Source organism: Branchiostoma floridae, chromosome 9, assembly GCF_000003815.2.
Source record: "Branchiostoma floridae strain S238N-H82 chromosome 9, Bfl_VNyyK, whole genome shotgun sequence".
Classification (NCBI taxonomy): Eukaryota; Metazoa; Chordata; class Leptocardii; order Amphioxiformes; family Branchiostomatidae; genus Branchiostoma; species Branchiostoma floridae.
In genome coordinates this window covers 15,871,576-15,877,286 of record NC_049987.1, presented here as the reverse complement: position 1 = coordinate 15,877,286, position 5,711 = coordinate 15,871,576, and the positions used below count along the sequence as shown (strand labels likewise).

General features: G+C 38.5%; 1 long non-coding RNA gene across 2 annotated transcripts in view; it reads right to left on the bottom strand.

The window, feature by feature from the left end:
* Positions 1-4,419: 4,419 nt before the first annotated feature.
* The window catches only part of LOC118423341, a 3,762-nt gene continuing 2,470 nt past the window's right edge, over positions 4,420-5,711 (bottom strand). For both annotated transcript variants that reach the window (XR_004832026.1, XR_004832025.1), the window contains exons 3-4: positions 5,465-5,548; positions 4,420-5,063 (exon numbers count right to left, since the gene is read on the bottom strand). This is a non-coding gene — a long non-coding RNA (uncharacterized LOC118423341). The remainder of the gene's footprint in view (positions 5,064-5,464; positions 5,549-5,711) is intronic.

Sequence of the window (5,711 nt, the reverse complement as noted above, 5' to 3'; positions counted from 1 at the left end):
GCCTGCAGTACTTGACAGTAGAACAATGGTAAATTAGATAGATCTAAACATGTTATATCATAGTTACATTGAAATAGTAATTTCCCTCCCCACTGACTTAACATATAGGAACAACCTTCACTTTTCTCGAGTCTCTTAATCCATGACGCCTTAAGGGCTTTACATTTAATGGAAAAATCCACCATAGTTAGACCACCTTGGTCTTTTTTCCCTATTACTGTCTTCTTTTTCACCTTTGGCTTTTTTTCATCCCAAATACATTTGAAAATATAACCATTTACTTTCTCAGAAAAGCCAGCGGGAACCGGCAGAACCGTACAATTATAAATTAGTTTAGAAATACCAAGTGTTTTAACAAGAACAATTCTCCCAATTGTAGTTAGATCTCTTATCCTCCATACATTTAACAGTTTCTCCATAGCTTTCAGGTGATAATCAAAGTTTAACTTATCACAGTCTTCCTGGTTGTATGAGAAATAAGTACCCAGTGCATATATAGGCCCACGTGGCCACAGAACCTCCAAAGGCTCATCGATCCTATGTCTGCTTGCTCCCATCCACATAGCTTTAGTTTTTTTTTTACTGACCTCTAGGCCACTACAGAGTTTAAAATGATCTAGAATGTCTAGTAAGCTTTTAGCGGAGTTTTCATCTTTGACAAGACCGGTTAAATCATCAGCATACATGGATAGTTTTCGCTTGCAGCCATAGATCGATATACCTTCGACAGAAGGATCGGCCCTTATTCTACAGGCTACAACTTCAATCACTAAGTTAAATAGATATGCTGAAAGTGGATCACCCTGCCTTACCCCTCTACTTACATCAAACCACGGCGACGAAAAACCGTTGTTAATAACACAACTAATGGCATTTTTGTACAGTAGTTTGACCCAGTCAATGAAGTTTTTTCCAAGATTCATTGTTTCTAATGTTTTAATGATAACTTTACGCTCAATTGTATCGAAGGCTTTTTTAAAGTCGATGAATAAGGCAAGGGCAGGCAAATTATACATTTTTGTGTACTCCATGAAATCAGCAATATGTCTTACATTAGTGAATATTTGTCTTCCTTTTATAAAACCTGTTTGGTCTGGATGTATCAACTTTGGCAAGAGAGGTTCTAGTCTATTCGCTAAAGTTTTACTTATGAGTTTATAATCAACATTTAAAAGTGTAATAGGGCGCCAATTTCCAAGTTTCCTTAAGTCGCTATCCTTTTTTGGTATTAAATGAATTACTCCTCGTTTCTGTGACACTGGTAATTCACCTTTTCTAAAGGCATAATTTGCAGCTAAAAGGAGGTCTTTTTCTAAGTACTGCCAGAAATGTACGTAGAATTCTGTTGTTAAACCATCGCTTCCTGGGGATTTATTTTTTTCCTATTCAGATGCTGCAAAGCAATATTAAGCTCTATTTTAAGGATTTCCCCTTCACATCTTTTTTTTTCTATGTCAGATAATTTTGGTATGTTGTTTGGTTGAAAGAAGGGTAAAAATTCTATCTTGTTTGGATCACAGTTGGATGATGTGTACATTTTTTTATAATATTCAGCTTGTAATAACAAAATTTGTTTTGCGTTTGTAACAACTGTGTCGTCTTCTTTTATAATTTCAGTAATGTTTTTTTGTTCGTAATTTCTCCTTTCTAAATTTAGAAAATATCTTGTGTTCCTCTCCCCTTCTTCACACCATTTACTTTTACTTCTAATCATTGCCCCTTTTGTTCTTTGAGTGTGAATCTCACTTAATTTTTGTTTTACTTTTGTAAGGTTTGACAAAGCTATTTTTGTCGGGTTTAAGTCACAGTCTTTCTGTAGTTCGTTAAGTTGGAGTTCTAGTTCTCTTTCCAAATCTCTATTTTCCTTGGCTTTTTGTTTTGCATATTTTATAGTAAACCCTCTAATTTCCAGTTTTATCATATCCCATTTTAAAGACAGGTCGTTTATATATGAATAATATCGGCTACATACAACAATTTTATTTTTCAACTGGACTGTAAATGTTTCATCAGACAATAAAGAGTTATTAAACTTCCAAAACCCAGGACCTCTTGGTTTATAACAGGAAGACGTAAGGGTTAATGATACAGCCCTGTGGTCTGGAACAGGTGCATTTATTATGTCGGTTTTAGCAATCTTATCTTCATTTACCTCTATCAACCAATAATCTAACCTGCATTTAATGGAATAATCTGCGTTATTCCAAGTATATCGTCTTGTATTCAAGTTTTGTTCTCTCCATATATCCTTTAGGGAAAAGCAATCCATTAATGACTCTATCTCTTTGATAACATGTTTTTTTTCTATTACAGGCTTGCCTCCCTCCTTATCGTACACCTGTAGAGCTATGTTTAGATCTCCTCCAAGCAAAATATCTCCTTCACAGAAGTGGGTAATGTTATGTTTTAAATTTTGAAAGAAGGCAATCTGTAGAGTTTCATTATTAGGCGCGTAAACATTGATCAAACTAAATTTCTTATTTTGTACTTGTATATTAGCAAAAATGAACCTGCCTTCACTGTCTATTTTACATGCAACTGTATGGAGAGACATCCTTGGATTAAACATAATCATAACACCTTTGCTATGGACTGTACCATGTGCCATAATGGTCTTGCCACCCCATTCCTGTGACCAATATTTTTCACATTTGGCTAACGAAAAGGTTTCTTGAAGAAAGATTACATCATACTTTTTCTCATGTGACCATCTAAATAAGTTTCTCCTTTTAAGTACATCGTTAAGGCCTCTGACATTGATCGAGACACATTCTAACTTATATGAACTAATCATGTAACCCTTGATCTTAATGGAACAATATTGGGGCTTGCCACAGAGATAGAACAGTTACAGGACATGAAAATAAAGGACCTATTGTCCGGATAACAATTGCAGTTTTTAAGCACAATATCTGCTATGAGACGGATAATAGAAAAGTAACAGAAAAACAAACCAACAAAGGTAAGTTCCAGGTATCGGCGTGTGTTCTTCTTTTCTTTGTAATAATGATGCAGTTCTAGGAGCCTACTATAATCCTCCTGGGAAAGTTTGAAAGTGTGTGTTGTCGCAAGCCAAGGTCCGCTCATCACCCGTTTCCGCGGACGACTGTATCTCCGAAATTCCTTAGTCAGCTGTTCACATAAATCAGTTTACATAACAAATCCTAGTCACATGTATCTGCAGCTGTTCGGAATAAGTGCTCTTATTCAAGAGAAAAACAGAATCATAACAAACTTGTTTGTCGCCCAGTAGTCGAATATTTTATGTCCGATTTTCCTTGACTACCTTCCATCGTTAATTCAAGGCGTATTTTCCAGGAGATGACAGAAATATAGCACGTTTTCTTCCAGTTTATGACGCTGAGGTAGTTTTTGTACCTTGAACATTCCATTCATATTCAAATGAGTCCGCTGAACTGAGATGCGTGTTCGTACACGTTGAAGAAATTCCAGTCATACTTCTCCAACATCTCGTAACCAACTTTGATAAATTCAAGATAACAGTACAATAAAAGAATGCCACTCTGTCAACATAGTGGAGAATAAATCCAAAGAAGGATACATCGACACTCCGTTAGTCCAGATAATTAGGCCTTATCTGAAAACTTGATAGGGACACCGTCCCCACCTCTCCATTTTCCAGCGAAGAATCGCCATTTTTGGCGACGCCTCAGGGGCGGAGGCATTTTCTACAGTATTACGATCGCTTTGAAAGAATTTAGAAAATTCCACGAACGCATTCCCTTGGGAATTGATTTTTGGCTAAACTCGGGGGTGTCGTTCTTTGTTAGTGGTATTTGAGGACTATTCTAGCTGTTTATTTTTCTTTGTTTAGGCATTCTTTGTGTCAGGATTAATGATTTAAGGAACGGTCTTTTCACATAACCGGGAATGACTGCAATCCTTGCACATCATAGGCAGTACACACTGCTACGATGTTTCGCATGCTTATGAATATCATAATGAAGATCAATATGTCCCAGATTTTATTTCTTATATAAGCTTGTGCTTTTTGCAATTTGGAATGGAATGCTTCAAGTGGTTGTCGTTTGGAGCTATAGAAAGGATGATTTTGAGGGTAGAAAAATAGCTTTCGCCTTTGTCTTTTGAGCTTTGGGATGATATGCTTTCACGGGGTCAAAACAAATAATGAAGACGAATATGTCAGTTTTATGTCGATATCTATAAAATACAAAGTGAAGTGATTTCAGGTAATTGTCGTTTGGAATTGAAGCTGGTGTGTTACGCCGAAGGGCGGTTATACCGGCTACATAGATACATATTAAGTAAAGCCTGGTTGTGAAATGTTAATAAGTCACATATTTCAAACAAGTCATGAAACCAATGGATTTCACGTTGTTTAGATTCTGCTTTGAAGACTATGACTAGCACAGCTAGAATAAAGGAAGGACGCAGAGACAAGGTTTTCCGTACACTTGGCACGGGAGACTGTTGAAGTGTTTTGACGTTACTACATAATGCTGACCCCGCTAACTTCGGTCACAGGTTGGATACAGAGTAATTGTACTGAACATTCCTCTGGCGGTTCTCTCCTTTACTACATCCATCTCCGGTTTGATTCGGTCCGTCGTCGCTGAGGTTAACCTTATGTACGGTTCTTTGATACACATGCACAATCAACTACTACTGCAATGTATACCCAGTACACTAAAATGCACAGTAATGGTATAAATCACCTCAAAACTAGTCCGTGAATTCTCTAACTAGTTTTAGGTTCACTATGGTTGTAGCAGCGCAATCGATTGGCTATTCTAGATCTGCTACTGGTCTGGCACTCCCCTCTCGTTATCTTCCTCCTGTCGATGGTGCTGTTCTGGGTGATTTGTAGCTCCTTCCCGACTTTATAAGGCACACGGACGTCTATTCTAGCTCCTTCAGTGATGCAGCTCGTCTCACTGACTTGCACGGACTCCACTGACTTTCCCTGTCGTGGTAGGAGTCCCTGTGCACGTTGTGGCGGAACTGCGTCGTCCTGGTGGACACAGGTACGGGTGTCAGGAACACCTTGACGTTGTCACTCGTGTCCAGTATGTATGGTCAGTCTGTTGGGATCGAGAGAAAACACAGAGATCACATCGCTCGTTTCAAATACTTAACGGATACACTGATACTGAAAATAGCGGTTTCTTCCAATTGAAAGCCAACTCATAAATTTGACACAGTCGTTGTACGGCTGTTTGGATGCTCGTCACAGCTAAGATATGTTGTAGGCGCTGCTGTACGTAGAGAGAACAAAAATAAACGAAAAGAGTCGCAGTATGTGGCGTGGCGGGGTTGTGGAGTCATGGTGAACATCTTTACGGGTGCCAGGGATATTTTGTCTTCGTCGCTCTTAGGACACACACTCATCTCAACATGATCACCTTAGCTGATTGATATATTCCAACAAGTCTGCATTGATTACATCCCTATGTCTGCGCTTTCATCAGGCGCACTCACTCACATCACACTGACCGGTTAAGTCCTCCCATCAGCAAGGCAGTCGATGGAGCCCTGGAGACCACGGCGGTTTGATCTGACTTCTACCCTGTACATGGGCAAAACATTGAAACTTTCAACTGTCTCTGACAATGGGATACAAAGTAAATGAAATATTTACAAAGAAGCTGTGGTATCCATCTAATCAAGTTACAAATATTCCAGTCTGCACAAGCTGCTTAAATATTAAGTCTCCAGAACCTAGCTATAGG